Consider the following 17248-nt stretch of genomic DNA (forward strand, 5'->3'; position numbering starts at 1 on the left):
ACTGCCCCCTCTGCAAATGCATCAAGAGAGGGAAGCCCAGGTCTGGAGCTCCTGCTTTACCCTCTTTACCCTCTTGCTTGCCCTGCTAGGAGGAGGGTTTCCTTTGGTATGTTTTTACGTGGGCAATGTAGGTTTTAGATTTTGAGTATTTGAGGAGCTCACACAGGTTTTGTTCCAACCCTAGATGTCAGAATTGGGCCCTGGTCCCTTTATAGATCACCTGGGGCCATCCCTTGACAGTCTGCAAGGCCAGATGGTTTCTCAGACTCCTGTACGCCCCACCCTCCCTCCAAAGTGCACGATCAAGGTTCCAGGCAGAAGGCACCAGAGGAGCCCGGTCCCACCACAGCACTGACCACGACTTCCTGAAGGCTCGCTGTTCGCTGGTGCCTGGCACTGTGTCCGGCAGCTCCTCTCGTCAGCTGACCCAGCCCGGCGGGTAGTTATCATGAGGCCCATCTTACAGGAAACAGGGGCAAATGCTGTTTCTTTTCTCTGAGCTTCACTGACTTGCACAGGGGTCTTTCCTGGCTGTGACCTCTTGTTCTCTCTGTTGGCAGCAGAGGGCCAGAGGTGCTTTATTGCTGCAACGTGGCCTTTTTCATCCCCAGCCCAGGGAGCGCTCATAAAGACAGATCTGTTCTTTAGCAGTTTCTCAGCAAGAAAAGCGTGGTGTTGCCATTCCTTACAACTGGCCATTGCCATCCTCTCTACGGAAAATGACCTTAGTGCATGTTTTTTCCTTTTGCTTTACCCCCCCAACATCTATTAGGCTGATTTTTTAAAACATAAATCAGATCATTTTACACCCCTTGATCAAAACTTCTAGCAATTTCCATAGAGTCTATAAATTTGGATTAGAAAAAAAATCACATCTTTATTTTCACTAACTTCCAACTGAAAAAATACATTTCCTTTTGTTACAAATGAGAGCAGCAAACCATAGCAGTACCTGTGACTCTGTCACCGAAAGAATGCCCTGATATTTTCTTTTTACATGACACTGGTTGCATATATCTCTAAATATCTTGCATGTACATGATTACTGAAAATGACAGTAGTTAGCAGACCCATCACCAGATCTTGTTATTTAAAGCATGAGCAAAGAAATCATTTGTGCCATATGATAAATTAATTAATATGTTGATAACTATTTTAATATAATGGGTTTCCTTCATTAGAAGTGGACCAAGGTGGGCGGGTAGGGGAGTGATGGGAGCAGTTGCCCTATTTCAGGCAATAAGGGAATGCATTGGCTAAAGAATTGAAAAGCAATAAAAAGTTGACTTCAGGTCTATGTGCTTTTTATTATCACTATATGCTGGCAACTCCAAACAATGTAATTGACAAAATACTCCTCCGTGCCAAGATAAACCATTTCCACTATCCCCCTGCCCTGATAACCCAACTATGATCTTCATAGTCCTAATTTTTTTTAAAGATTTTATTTATTTATTTTAGAGAGTGGCAGGGGCGGGGAGGAACAGACGGGGAGGAGCAGAGAGGGAGGGACAGCAGACTCCCCATGGAGCCCAGAACCTGACATGGGCTCGATCTCATGACCCTGAGATCAAGACCTGAGCTGAAATCAAGAGTCCAACGTTTAACCAGCTGAGCCACCCAGGTGCTCCTTCATAATCCTAATTTTTTTTTTCATTGTTTCTGTTTTGTTTTGTTCTTTGTCATTTAAAAACACTTTGTAAGGAGTGGTCCGTAGGCTTCAGCGTGCTGCCCATGAGGTTCTTGGCACAAAAACAATGAAGAATCCCTGCCTTAGAATAAAATACAGATCCAGCTTCCTTGGCCTGCAGGGCCTGATATGCCTAGGCTCCTGCCTACCTGCCAACCTCATTCCCTCCATCATCCCCCTCTCTTGGCACCTTCTAGTAAACCAGAATGTCCTGGTGTTCCTTAAACATGCCGGGTTCGTTCCTGTCTTTCTTCTTCCCCCAGATCTGGCTCCCATCTTGCTCTGATCTCAGCCTTTTATTCTGTGTCCTTGTAGAGGCCATGCCTCATATCATCCCTGATAATCCTGTCAGGGGAGACCCTTCCCTCCCCCAGTGTTTCCTCTTGGCAGTTAGAGCTCGTCACTGGAAGGTAAGTCCACAAGCACACGCAGGGACCCTGATTGTCAATTGTTGTAATCCCTGCTGTAGCCCCAGCCCGGAGCACCTTGGCAGACACTGGCCAGGGCCTCGGTGTCCTCCGAGCTGAGTTTGCATCTCTTGAACTCTCCATGGTAGCAGCCAGTTAATCATATTTATTTAATCACTAGGTTTAAAACCATTAAAGTGGTTGCTTCAAAACCTAGGGAAATGTATTCAGCTACAAAAATGCATGTGGATATAGTGAATAGGTTATGTAAGTGACCCTGAAAGAAAAAAAAGAAACCTGTCAAATGTAATTTATAGGTCAGAAAAGGGCACCAGATTCCCCCTCCCGCCTTCTTTGGTGGCAGATCAGCTTGGAAAAAGCTGCAGAAATCTGACAGAACTTTAGACAGCAAGGATGCTGTGTCTCACAGAATAAGTACAGAGTTAGGCTGGACCCCGGTTGGCTGACTCAGTTATTTAACTCAAAGCAAATACCAGGCCTTCCCATCTCCCCAGATTCTCCATATGCTTCAGGCTGATAATTTTCATGGTTGCAAGATGCCTGCTCGTAGCTATGGAAGCAATGTGCTTCCATTTTCTGGAAAATAAGTCCTTCCTTTTAGTGTGATTGTCACATTAAGTCATAAGCTCATCCCAGTGCAAGCTCCCAGAGGAATGCTAGGCAGTTTGACTCAGATGATGCAGTGGGCATGCTGTAAATATTTGCAGAAAACAGGGGTTCCATAAGAAGGAGAAAGAGGGAGTAGCTCTTAGAAAGGCAACCCACAGTGTCCATTATAGGTGTAGCTCTTTAAAAAAACAAATTTCTGAGGGGGGCTCAGTTGGTTGAGCATCTGACTCTTGGCTGGGGTCATGGTGTCAGGGTTGGGGGACTGAGCCCCACACTGGGCTCTACACTCAGCAGGGAGTCTGCTTGGGGCCCTCTCTCCCTCTGCCCCTCCCCCTGCTTGCACACATACTCTCTCTTAAATGAATAAATGAATCTTTAAAAAAAATCAAATTTCTTATTGTTTTATTGTTGAATAACTACTTAGAATGGGTTCTGAAGGGAATAGCTTGAAACTTTTTGTTTTTTATTTTTTCAAATACATAGGTCATTTTTCTTCTAGAAAAGAATTTTTTTTTTTAATTATTGCCTTTATCTTGGCCTTGTTATCCGGCATGTGATCTGGCAGCTGAAGAATTATGGCCCATGGCTGCAGACGTGGATGCTTATATATAACAGGCTTTGGTCTCCATAGTTAGTTTTAAGGGAGAATGTGTGCCAGGGATTTGGAAAAGCTCTAATATAAATTTTCAAATAAGTGACATCGCTTAGACCTTACTTAGATTATGAAGATGCAGTCAATTGATCTTGGAAGGCAGAGCAAAGCCTCTGACTGAGCTCCAAAAAGCCTCTCTCTCTCTCTTTTTTAAATTCCTGTTTTATTAGAGCAGAAGCGTCAACTGCAATTGTGATGGGTCCTATGAAATTAAAAAAAAAAAACTCTCAAGGTGAAATAGAATTTGGTTCACTTTGGGATAATTATAAAACACAAGACACAAGTAAAGAGGGGATCTATGTTTATGTAATCTATGTGTGTAAATGCACAGAGAAAGGTCTGGAAGAAGAGCCACCTCCACTTCATCAGAGAAGGGAGCTCCTCTGCAGTGGAGGTGCAGGGGGGAGGGGGCCTGAGGGGGCTCAAGCCATGTCTGTAAGGAGGACCCGTATTTATGGATTGCTGGCGTAATAAAACACTAATAAAAGATTGAGTTTGTCAGCGATAAATAGACAAGTGAAATCGCAGTATTAGATTTGATAACTTACAAATCCTTTAGCCCCATGTTGGTATGTGAAGGCTCTGGGGAAAGAGCTCAGGAAAGAGGTTGAGTTTTACAAAAAATGTGGGGTCAACGTCCTTCCAGACAGATATTAGACATAGGTCGTTCATTTTCTTTTTCTTTTTCTTCCTCTTTCCCTTATTATCTTCATACTTTTTTTTCTCCCTGAATTATGTGTATTTCATGTGGCTTGGTGCCTTTCAATGGTGCCACTTCCTGGGATGGGCTGGTTGTGATCGCCCAGTACCCCACCCCCACCCTGGGGACAGACATCTCCCATGGACACCAGCTCAGCCCCCCAGCCCTACCTCTCCCTCCTCAGCATTGGCCCCTGCTGTTTTGCAGGCCCTCTGCCGGCCCCACCCCCTCCAAACTGAATGAAATGCCCTAACTGGAATGAGAAAAGAAGCCCTTTGAAAGCCAAATAGTGGAGCTAAAAAATGACACTTGTCTTGTTGGAGGTGTGGCTTTAGAAGTTAAATTTCCTTGTGTTTTAGGGTTAAGGGTAAGTATTTGGAATGCCTTTACTGATGGCAACTCTCATCCAGCACCTGTGCGTGTACGTCTCAAATGTGGGAAAGCTGCGATTCAGTCTTACGGCTGTTTCCCCTTCAGAGTCTCTAGTTCTGTGATGCAGTCACTCGGGGCGGGGGCGGGGGGGGGAGCAGGCTGCCCAGAGTACTTGTTTTCATATCAATAAAATCCATGTATTGCTACCAGGATGAGACGTTTTGAAAGTCAGAAAACACGTGTTTGGATTCCTGTTCCTCCACTCTCTTGGGAAAAGAGAGTTTTCTCCCTTGAAAACAGCCAGACTTCCTGACCATAGTCCTTTCCACTTTCTGCTCCTTCTGCATAAAAATGCCAACAGTAATATTGCTGGACAACCTCAAGTCTTTCTCGCTGCAGTGAAACCCCTTTGGTGATTGCAGGTACCGCGCCATCCTCCTGCCCCTCACCTCCATCTTTCTCCTCTCCACTCTCCTCAGCTCCATTTGCTCCTGGATCCACTCCGGTCTTGATTCCTCCCTTAGTCCTCATCTGACCCGATAGCCAGACATCATGTGGCGTTGGCCAACCAGGTCTCGCCATGGCCACAGCTAATGGCTTTTTTTCCCCATCCTGACCTCTGCCGTGTGGTGTGACTGACCGTTCCTGATCCAGATCTCCCTTCTGTGTGGCTTCCGTGACCTACACTCTCCTGATTCACCCTCCCCTTTCTGGCTGCCCCACCTTGGATTCCTTCACACGTTCCTCTTCCTGTGCTCATCCCTTAAATGGAAATGTCTGTCGGGGTCCTGAGTGAGGCCTCCTGGTCAGCTGCATCTGAGTGTCTCCCCCAGAATTCATCCTTTACTTGTTTAAGGTACAGTTCCTGCCTTCCCCCACCATCAAACCCACTGCCCCTCAAGGTATCTGTGTCCCCCCGAATAGCACCTCTCAGTTGGCAAAGCCAGAAACCTGGGTGGCCTGGTGGCCTGGTTCCCTATTCTTGTTTCCCACGCTGAATCTGTATCACCAAGTCTCAACTTGCCCACCCCCTAAGTATCTCTGGAATCCTCTGGTTTTCTCCAGCCCCGATGCCTCTTCCTTTGCTGAGGGCATTTCTTCTTTGGCCCACATTCCTGCTGCCTTCTTCCTCCCCCTCCCATCTATTCCCTGCAGAAAGCCAGAGGGCCCTTCCTAAAACACAAGTTGGGCTGTCACTCTGCTACTTTACCTTTTTGCTGCCCCTTCCTGTTCCCTCTAGAGAAAGCCCAAGGAGAAAGCCTCCTTCTCAACGTGACTTGCAAGCCCCAGCCCTGCCTGCCCCCTGTGTCTTTTACCATTTCTTTTCTCCCTTGAAAACAACCAGACTTCCTGACCATAGTCCTTTCCACTTGCTGTTCCTTCTGCCAGAATCTTCTTTCCTTCACCCTCACCCTTGCCTTGGCTTTCTCATAACTTCAGGTCTCTGCTTTCTCATAACTTGCACTGAGAAGCCCTCCCTGGCCCTCGGTCAGGTGCCCCTTCTGGAGGCTTCCATAGGAGCCTGTGTTTTCACTGGTTATGTCAGTGCCTGCAGTGCCTGGCACAAGTCTTCAAACAAAGTATGTGCTTCCCAAGTACTCAACCAAGAGGGGGAAAATGAGGATTCATGGTGTGTGAAAGGGGCTCTAATTTTAAAGCATTCCTTAATTTCAGTTCTTAACAAAACAGTCTAGAATAAAAATGTAGCAAGAAAACCTTGGATCACGGGGTAACTCAGGTATATTGTTGAGGGTGGAAGATAAGGTCTTTCTTCCTCACAATCACAAGACCTGTTTGTTGGTAGATTTCTGACCTGTCATTTTCCCTGAATTTTCCTCTGATAACTCTATGTGGTCTGTTCAGCTACCTCTGCACCCTGTGCTCAGGGAGTAGAGAGAAGCGCTGTATTGAAAGAAATAAGAAACAAGGTTCCTCGTATGTACAGATTTCCTTTTGGGGTCAAATCCAGTGTTTAAAACCTGCCATTTCTGGGAGGTCTTGTATTCTTAAACACAAAATCCCTTGAACTTCAAATAGAGACTCTCAACTGATGCACTCTGGCTATTCTTAGCCTGGGCTTTCACTATTTTTTAAAGGCAATGCAGGATCTATACATCCATTGAGCAGCCAGCCTTCCTCCTTGAGAAGTAATAATTCCAGTGAATCAAGGCAGTGGTGGAGAGGATAACGTAGACATGTCAGGCCGGGATTTGGTGATTGGGGCAGCCCAGTCTGAAGCTGGGAAGATTACCAGGTGCATACTTCACATTTTCTTCTTCAGGTTGACCATTAAGAATGGCATATTATACAAGTGGGTTTTCTCTACAGTGTGTGAATCAGCTTGTGACAATTCTGTAGAGCTTTTCCTTTAATCCCATGAAACAGAACTAGCCATGATTTTGATCTGCAGAAGTAAGGAGAAAGGGGCTGAGTCCTCTAGCTTTCTGCTGTTACATTTGAGAAAACAGCAATTTAGGTCTTAGGTGTGCGTGTGTGACCTTCAAAGGTGACATCGGCATGTAGGAGATCAGGTGACTTGCCAGGCTTTGCCTCCTGGGCTCAGGTCACTGGTGGTCAGTGTGATGGGCCCAGAGGTTCCATTCTTTCAGGTCTCCAATATCTCTGGGCTCTGTTTCAACAGAGCTTGCTTCTTGAAGAAACTACAAGAAGAAGAACAAGGAGAACACTTACTCAGATTCTCCCTCCTGTGAGATATAGCACTCCATATATGAAGACAGCAATCAATAATGAAATAGGATTAGAACAGGCAGGGGCACCAGGTGCTTGGAGGCCCTCATCCTGGGGGAAGCCCAGGAGGAAGCTTCTTGTTTCTACACTAGGGCATTTTTGTTGCATGTGACCCACGCCTCTGCTTTGTGTGGGCTTTCCCTGCACAAGGAGTAGCCCTAACGGAAGGCCCAGGGTTGGGAAATGTTGAATAGGAGCAGAATAAGTCAGATGGTGTAGGGAGACTCCCAGGACCGCAGAGCTGACCGTGTGCTCCCAGGGTCTGTGACCTGACCTGGGACCGTGTGCTCTGAGGGTTGGGTGACAGTGGGCACAGGGGCTGGGTCGACGAGACTGGACTCCACTTGGAATCTTCGAAGGCCTGTGCCCGCAACGTGGGGTGCTGTGACCTGATTAGCCTAACAATAATGAATCATTGCTAAGAAACAGATTTTATAGATAAACGATATATAGACTGATGTTGATATCTATATAATAAAGAGAGACAAGATCTGAAGTGACTTGAAGACAGGTTTATCTCTGGGGATAAGCTTTGGGAATTTTAATTTTCTTTTTGCTTGTCTGGATCTTACACCTTTTCTGCAGAAATCATGTGTTACTTCTACACTAAAAGAAAAAAAAAACCCCGTAACACAGGTTTTTGTTTGTTTTTTAAGAAAAGAGAGTATTGGGGGTGCCTGGATGGCTCAGTCGGTTAAACGTCTGACTCTTGGTTTCAGCTCAGGTCATGATCTCAGGGTTGTGAGAGCGAGTCCCACATTGGCTCCGAGCTCAGTGCACACAGTCTGCTTAAGATTCTGTCTCTCCCTCTCCTCCCTCTCCCTCTGCCCCTCACCCCACTCGCATGCTCTATCTCTCTCTCAAATAAACAAACAAATCTTTAAAAGAAGAGAACGAGAGAGAAAAGGAAAGAGTATTGGAGGAAGACCGAGAAGGGAAACCCTGTAGAAGGTTCTTGAACTAGTCCAGGTGAGGAGTGATAGAGGTTCAGGGTAGGACGGGAGAGGAGAGTATTTTCAAGGGGAATCCACAGTGTCCAGACACAGGCTGGGGGAGGGAGGGCTGTAGTAAAACTTGGTGGCCTCGTGTCAGTAACTGGAGCAGAGGTGGCTGGAGGAGGGAAGAGGAGGGTGTGCCCAGCAGGCATGAAGGAACTGGGGACATGGGAGACATAGCACCCTCTCCCGCACACAGCTGGCATGCTCCAGTGGAATCTGAGGGCATTTCCCCCCTGAAAGGCAGTGCGGTGAGCAAGCAAATAGGTGAACCTGGGAGGCAGACCACCCTGCTTTTGGTCTTCACGTTATCACTTCCTAACGAATGACCTTAAAACAAGTTACAAGACCTCTCTTGTGCCTTAGTTCCCCCATTTGTAAATGGGGCTAATAATAATATCTGCCTCATAAGGTTGTTACAGGGATTAACTAAGTTAATATTAGTAAGGTGGTTAGCACAGTGTGTGGCATCTGTAAGCTCTACAAAATGACTGATAAATAGAAACAGAGACTGGAGTTTGAGCTGCTAAGGGCCTGGAATGTGTGTTTAATCGGCGTCTCCCCAAGCGCATCACGTAGATTGTAAGCACTCTGCCTATAGTTGGCAAGTAAATACACATGGCAGTTAGGTTTTTAAATAATTTTTTTGACTGTACCATGAGTTATGTAGACCCCAGATGGCTTTGTTTCCTGTGCCTGGAGGGGGTGGGGGGGAACAACTCATTTCAAGTTCCAAATAACCAAGTTTACAAAGAAACATCGGTAACACCCCTATTTCATCAGACTGCCTGAGTTTTCAAAAATTCCAGGAGCTGCAGTGCCTTGTACCTACATATGATGGATGATGTGGGAAAGCATCAATTAAACAAATAGGGCTTAAAAACATTGTTGATAAGTGTCTGGCAGTGCGTTCCTGTGGGGGGAAGCAGTGCTTGAAACTCAGAAAATGCACAAAGTAACTTTATTTTGGATCTTAAGCCCAAACTGGTAAAACCTAAGGCACAAGACTGCCTTTTGGAAGGCATGCTTCCAAAAGGCCCTTTCAGCTGTCAGGTCCCCACCGGAGTGTTAAGGCAACTCTCTTAAGGGGGAAACCGGGGAAGATGCAGGCATGGTATTTTTAGAAGGCATTGTTCTCTGAATTCTAGAAACGGCCATCCTCCAGGAAAATGTGTTTTCAGACACACTCTTCCACTCTTTGTGCTTCTTTAAGATTGATAGCTAGAAATAGAACACAAAGTGTGTTTTCTTTGGTAATTAAATTTCTTGTTTCACTCAGAGGCGGGGAGGGACCATCATTTTGGGTTACTAGAGTTGATAAAACATCATCTTTAAGGCGCAACAGGCTATGGACATCATGGGAGGGAAGTGGTATCAGTGTGAGAGTTTTCTGGCTGAGGTCATGGTACATGAATAATAGAAGCAGCTAGCATTTATTGAGCTGTTATGGTGTGACTTAACATGTATGTTCTCCTTTTATCCTTTCAACAACCCTGAGGAGTTGCTTCTGTCACTGTCCCCATTTTACAAATGAAAAAAATGAGACCAAAAGAGGTAAGGACACTTGATCAAGGCTGTAACTCCATACTGTTAGGATGAATCCAGGCATTAACACTAAGCCACATTGTATGTATGTATGGAAAAACCCCCTCAAGTGTGTGCTATTTTTATTTTAAATAAAGCAGAGTTCTAGCTTCTCATGCAAACTTGTAAAGATGAATTATGTAAGTTCCTGGTGGAAAAAAAATAACTTTCTGAAATCTGTAGGTACAGGATACTTAGGTGCTATTTTGTAAGCCCCCATGAACATACAGAAGGAAATCACATCACAAAAAGCTGGCTCTCACATCTGTGGGAGGTGAATGAGGCTTGATTCACTACAATTAAGATAAAAATACAGTTCTTTTAGTGGTTTTACTAAATAAAGATCTGGATACCTACTGATGATAATTAGTATGCAGTTCAGCCTTTTAAAAAAGTCACATGCACATCAAGAGTATTAAGATGTCTTAGTGGGAGACGTGAATGGAGGCTGTGCGTATGTAGGAGTGTGTTCTCTGCCCTCCCGCAAGTAAATTTATTACCTGATAATACACTACCTTTTGTTGAGCTCCTACCTTTTTTTCGGAAATAATACCAGGTCCTTTACATATATTTCATTATCATTTAAGTCTCAAAAAAGCCCCCTAAGAGAAGGGGGTATCACAGCCATTGTACACTCGGGAAAACTGAGGCTCTGAAAAGTTAAGTGAATTGCCCAAAATCACAGAGCTAGCAAGTGACATGACTCTGAATTAACTCCCCAACAATTTTATTTTTGTTTACTGCAGAAATTCTCAAGCCCCAGCTCCTGGTTTACCAAGCTCCAACAGTCATCCATAGCTTACCGTTTCTTTTCTCTATGCCCCCATCCATACACCCTTTATTTATTTATTTTGGCATCTTAAGGCAAATCCCAAACATCAAATCATTTAATCCATACATAAACCCCAAAGATAGTTTCAGTGTCACAACATTAGCAGGTTTGGCTTTAAAGCTACTTCCTCCTCTGCTCTCGGCTCGCTTTGCTCTACAGTGAACTTTTCTCTAGTCCATGGTGCTTAGTGTGGTCGTGACGTCACTGTCTCTGTGATCGCTTCCTGTGCCTCATAAACTCCAAGGGGGCAGCAGCCGTGCCATCCTCCCCAACTCCCACCCCATCCCCACGCTCTGCCCTAGTCGGTGGGGCCAGTGCTCTTAAAGACTTCTCAGCTTCTAAAAAATTGGGAGTTCAGAATTTTCAAGCAATCCTAGGGAAACAGAATCTTTGACGGAAGAGGTGACAGACGGCTCCTCCTGAACCCCAAGCTCACTGCTTCCACCTTGAAAGCCTCTTACATGGGAACATAGGCAGCAAATAACTGCTTGAAGGTACAAAATGAGGCTGAATTCTGGTTTGAGTTTGCAAGTTTGATTCTTAGAATATGCCTTAATTTAGATAGGGTTGAATTGCAGAAGAAACTGCTTTCATGGAATAAATTCTGAGGAGTTGGGAAAACCAGTTTCCCCCCAAATTTAAATTCTTCTGGTGAATCTTTGTGTCTCTGGTTTATGACTTGGTGGGAATAGTGGAAGCTTGGCATGTGGAATCAGAAAACCTGTGTTCTCCTCCCCGATCCTGCCTTTAATTCACTGTGTGACCTTAGGTAAGTCACTTCACCTCTCTGAGCCTCTATTTCTTAACCCATCCATTCCATAAATACAAGTGAGTGCTTACTATGGGCTAGGCACTGAGTATCAAATAAGATGGTGTATTTGAAAATAATTTGTAAATATTTTGTAAATAAATAATTTGTAAATAATTATTAATGTTTTCCTTGTTACAGTGCAAATAAGTGCCTTTGGAAGGGAGTGCTTATGAATGATTCTTAGCTTCTTAGAGCTTTGACAGGGAGGGGAGGGAGACAGGATACAAGGCCCTGGGCTCACTAAAGATACCTTTGATCAAAGACTGGATGGGGGGAGGGTTGACTGAATGGGGAGAAGGTCGTGAAGTTAGTGCACACGCAAGCTCTGCTATAAAACAGCACCATATAGTTTCCGGTGTACAGAAGAGTATTCAGAGCAGTAAAAAACAGCAAATCAAACAGCATACATAGACGTTGAGCCCATTCACAGCAATTTCTTTACATGTCCCTTTTGAATAAACAACAGCTGGACCTGGAAGGTCTCTAGTCATTTTTACCCTCTTTTGTTAACTCTGGTTAACTGTTGCTGAACTGGCTACCCACTTTCAGTCTCAACACACTTCCCTAAGCCATGAGACCATTACCTGGTCTCTTCATTCAACTCCTATTTCCTGCAGCTCCATTTTCTACTCCCTTTGTTTCTGTACAGTTGTGTTGGTGTCCTCATGCTCCCTTGAGGTATGAAGTGGAGTAAAACATACCAAACGAAAGGTATAAACAAAAGTCTCTTGGATTGGAGTGAAGAAAGAATTATGAACCCAGTCGGGAATTTTAGACTGCTACACAGATGGCATGTTACATCGTTAGCTGCTGAACGTTATTATACAATGGGCAGATTATCGGCCTGGGAAAGCCTGGGCTCTTTGTCACAAGTGCAAGGTGCCAGAAGCAAGGCCACCAAGGTGACCCAGCGATCCTTAGAACGGTGGAGCGTGATGCTGCATTTTTAACTCAGCATCATAGTGGCAGATTAGGGGCAGCAGCTGCATGGCAAGCCCTGTGCTGGGCACCGGGGAAGTGAAAATGAATGAGATACGGTCTTTGCCGTTGAGAAATCACAACTTCAGTGCAGTGTGATATGCTTTCTACCACATGCCTTTATTCATTTCTTTATTCACTCAACAGACCTGGCCTTGGAGCCTTGCTAAGGAGTTTGGTTTTAATTCTCCAGGCAGGGATGGTTTTGGGAGAAAGATATGATCTGATCAGCATGGTCTTTTCAGAAGGTCAAGGACAGAGAGAGTAGGTCTGTGTAGTTGGGGCCTGGCAGCTGGTAAATCAATTAGGAAGCCAGGGAAATCTCCCAGGGAGATCATCTGCTCCTGGAGTTCTATTATATGTTAAAATGTATTTTGTTGTCTTTCACCGTGAACAAAGAAGGAAAACTTGATGAACAAAAACCCCACAAAATATAGCACCATTTTTAGAATAAGGCTCATTTCAATTCAAGTATCATCAAATAGACCCAATACTGCTGGAGGTTTTTACTCTCTCATTACTGGTGAGACCAGGCTTTATATTTCTCCTCTTGGTTCAGATGGAAGCAAATGTGATGTGTTAGTTATCTATAACAATATTATCACAAATTGAGCCCCTTATAGCAACATACATTTATCATCTCACAGTTTTTGTGGGTCAGGAGTTTGTCAATGGCTTAGCTGGGTCCTCTAATTCTGGGTCTCACAAGGCTGGAATCAAGGTGTCAGCCAGGGCTGTGGTCTCATCTGAGGTTTGACTAGGGAAGATCTGCTTCTAAATTCACATGGTTGGGACATCTGGGTGGCTCAGTTGGTTAAGCCTCTGACTTTGGCTCAGGTCATGATCCCAGGGTTCTAGGATCAAGTCCCACATCGGGCTCCTTGCTCTGCAGGGAACCTGCTTCTCCGTCTACCTGCCGCTCCCCATGCTTGTGCTCTCTCTCTTTCTCTCTCTCTCTCTCTCTCTGACAAACAAATAAATAAATAAAATCTTTAAAAAAAAAAAAAAAACACCTCACATGGTGTTTGGCAGCATTCAGTTCCTTGTGGTTACAGAACTGAAGGCTTCATAAGAAGGAGGCAGGAGTCACAGGGGCTGTCAGCCATATGCGATATTCAGTGACTTCGTAGAGATGATGGAGCAGAAAGAAGGCAAAGAGACCAGAGCCCATGGAGCTCCCGGGAAACATTGCTGTTGCCAGAAAACCACCCTCTGTTTTCCTCTTTGTCCATGTAATATTGGGAAATTTATCCAGAGTCCCGAATCCCTCAGGCTGATTATTTTAGCCCTGCTACAAGATTTGGGCAAAACCTGTTTCATTATCTGTTGGCTGGAATCCTGGTCCTGGTGACAGTATCCATTTGTACTGGTTTTATTTTCCTATTTCTTTTCTGTTTTGTTTTATTTCATTAAATATTACCCTCTTTGCCTGAAAGACTGTGCTCCTTCCAGTTGTTTTTAACTTTAATTTGTTTAGCTCAATTAATTTGAGTAATAGTCATTTGAAGGCAATTAACAAAGGCAAGCAAGCTTCCCGACAATATACTTAGAAGGTTTCATGTAGCAATTTCAAGCATTCTGTTTATTAACTTAATGATAAATCATAAAAGAAGGAGCTCAGTGGCTCTTAGAAAATCCTGGCTCCATGATGGATCTACCTTGAGCATACCTCTATCTCACTTTCCCTGCCTATAAATCCACAGGGTACAGTATCTATACTAACAAGATGTTCCAAGGGGAACTAATAACTTTTTTTTTTATTATTTTCAGTTAGCCACTGTATAGTACATCACTGGTTTTCAATGATTCACTAGGGGAACTAATAACTTTTTAACATAAACTGAAAATCTTATGCAATAGAAATTTATTTGCATTCTGCACTGTTGAGCAGAACTGTGCCATGAAGCTTGAAATAATTGTCATGCACAAAGTGTTTACCATGTGTCGGTTTCTCTGCTTGCTGTTTTCACTTCCTTTTCTTACACAGTCTTGATGGTGACCTTGAAAGGTAAATAGTAATATCTTCATTTTGTAGATGATGAGTCTGAGATTCAGAAATGTTGTTTAACAGGTCTAAGGCCACATAGCTCTGAAGTGGGATGCTGCCTGACTCCATAGCCTGTTAACATGTCATTGCAGCAGGATTTATGAAACTAAGGTCAATCCCTCACTCAGATCATGACCCATTTCTTAATTTTACGGAAATCAGTGGCAGTCTTCTAGAAGCCAGAAAGGATAGAACTTAAAGGGGAGTTGCTTCTTGTGTGTCATTGCTCTCTAAGAAGAAGTGCTGTAGAAAAGCCAAAGGTTGAATTGCATGATATTTTCACCTTAAAAAATATATATATATATATATATCCGTACTGTGGAATACAATACAGCAATTAAAAAAAAAGGAAAAGAAAGAGAAAAAGTGAGGTAAGCCTAAGATGAAAAGATTTTCAAGATATAGTGTTAGATTTTAAGAAACAAGTTGCAAAAATAATAAGAATAAAAAGCAAGTTGCAGAAATTTGAGCATAATGCCATTTGTGTGCTAAACTAAATCACATAAAAAGCAATTATTTAGGAAAAAAAAGTTATTTGTGGGGGCAGAGAGGGACAGATTTGTACATCCCAGAGGGAGTTTCTGCCTACTCGAGGCCGCTGCTGTACGGAGACCCTGGGTGAGGCCACTGTCACCAAGTCTGACCAGGAGGCAAACCCTTCAGCGGAGGACCTGCGGGATAAGAAGGCAGGAGAATACATTAAACTCAGAGTCATTGGACAGGAGAGCAGTGAGATTCATTTCAAAGTGAAAATGACAACACATCTCAGGAAACTCAAAAAATCACTGTCAAAGACAGCGCATTCCAATGAATTCACCCAGGTTTCTCTCTCTCTCTCTCCTTTTAAGGTTTTATTTATTTATTTGACAGAATGATAGAGCCAGAGAGCACAGCGGAGGGAATGGCAGAGGGAGAGGGACAAGCAAACTCCCCACTGAGCAGGGAGCCAACGTGGGGCTCGATCCCAGGCCCCTGGGATCTTGACCTGAGCCCAAGGCAGACGCTTAACCATCTGAGCCACCCAGGTGCCCACCAGGTTTCTCTTTGAAGGTCAGAGAAGCGCTGATAATCACACTCCAAAAGAACTGGGAATGGAGTAAGATGTGGTTGAAGTTTATCAGGAACAAACAGCGGGTCATTCAACAATTTAGATATTCTTTTTATTTTTTTCTTTACCCTCAAACCTTTTTTATTTTTAAAAATAGTTCCTGGGGCACCTCGATGGCACAGCCAGTAAAGCGTCCAACTCCTGGTTTTGGCTCAGGTCTGATCTCAGGGTTGTGAGACCAAGCCTCACGTCAGGTGTAGAGCCTGCTTGGGATTCTCTCTCCCTCTCCCTCTGCCCACCCCCCTATATACAACTCTCTCTTTCTCTCTCTCTCTCAAATAAATAAATAAATCTTAAAAATAAATAAAAATAGTTCTTTTGTAAAATGGTGTTCAAAATGGAATTGAAAACTGGCACCCCCATCTCTTTGAAACAAATGCTAATTTGAATTCTAGTACCCATTATCCATTATCATTTGTTTTCATTGTGCTGATTTTTGGTGATGAAACCTCAGCCCTTTGGGGCACCTGGGTGGCTCAGTGGGTTGAGCGTCTGGCTTGATTTGGGCTCAGGTCATGATCTCAGTGTTGTGAGATCGAGCCCCACATTGGATGTAGAGCCTACTTGGGATTCTCTCTCTCCCTTTGCCTCTGTCGCTCCCCGCCCACTCTCTCTCTCTCAAAAAAAAAAAAAAAAAAAAGCCTTAGCCCCCTTCGTGTTGCGCTCTCCTTTTTAAAAATTACATGTGTGCACAGAGAGGCCACCTTTTCCAGGATTTTGCATTTTCAGGCTTGTGATAAGTAAGATCTACCAATGGGAGTGATTGCTTCATTCCCAGACTATGACTTTCAGTGATGGAAGTTTTTCAGAGAACTGAACTGTGAAAAAATGGCCTTTCCTTAACTTGAAGCTACTTTTAAAATTTGAGGGTCTGGACCAAAAGAAGAGAGCTATCAGGCTGGAGTCAAGATGACAGAGATGGTGAGAGTAATGACTAACTCCAAAGATGGTTTCACTGAAGAGAAAGGGTTTAAGATAAAAGAAAAGTCTTGTCAGAAGAGCTCAGAAAAGTTGTAATTTTCATTAACAGTTAATAAAGTTATTCGTGCAGAAGTGTATTCAACAGAACACTCCTCTTTTTTATTTTATTTGTACTTTTTGGTTCGGATATGGGTTTCAAATGAACATTGTACCAGTTTCATTAAAATAAACAAAATATTTGTAAAAACCATAAAAAAGCAATTATTTATTTTTCAAAGATACACAAATGTATTGAAAGCAACCTGAAAGGATTATACCTTAACTTCATTAAAATGATTTCCTCTGAGGATGGGGTCTGATATTGGCTCCAGCAGCCATCTGGGACAGCTTTAGTTTAAGCTTTAACATTTTACATTTTTACAAGGAGAAAGTATTCAAGTATTCATGTGCTACATGTGCAATTAGAAGTTACTTAAAATATATATATATATTTTATATATAATATATATATAACACAAAGTCAGCCTACTTCTTAAAGAGCCACAGCCAAAAGTTATAAAGTCACTTCAACAATAAAGAAAAAGGATAAACTAAAAATACCATGTCACCAAGAGGACTTTTCCCCCCAGAGTTTTCTCAGTCAGCTAGAGCTTTGATGTCTGGCTTTTGTCTGAACAGGGTGCTTGCTCAAGAGTCAGCTGTGGCCACCCTAGGGAGAGTTCTGTGATGAGCTGTGTTGGGGAGAGAGGGATGAGTGGGCAGGTCTGTCTCTT

The 17248-nt window shown here is 43.7% G+C and overlaps 1 protein-coding gene and 1 pseudogene across 2 annotated transcripts in view; both read left to right on the forward strand.

Annotated features, from left to right (window-relative positions):
- Positions 1–17248, forward strand: part of ARHGEF3 (Rho guanine nucleotide exchange factor 3) — a 309795-nt gene that overhangs the window by 185635 nt on the left and 106912 nt on the right. The window lies entirely within an intron of this gene.
- On the forward strand, positions 1918–15597 carry LOC114214622 (small ubiquitin-related modifier 1-like; annotated as a pseudogene).

Source organism: Eumetopias jubatus, unplaced genomic scaffold, assembly GCF_037043125.1.
Source record: "Eumetopias jubatus isolate StellerSeaLion01/CBP00866 unplaced genomic scaffold, mEumJub1_p1.0 scaffold_1, whole genome shotgun sequence".
In the NCBI taxonomy this organism is placed as follows: domain Eukaryota; kingdom Metazoa; phylum Chordata; class Mammalia; order Carnivora; family Otariidae; genus Eumetopias; species Eumetopias jubatus.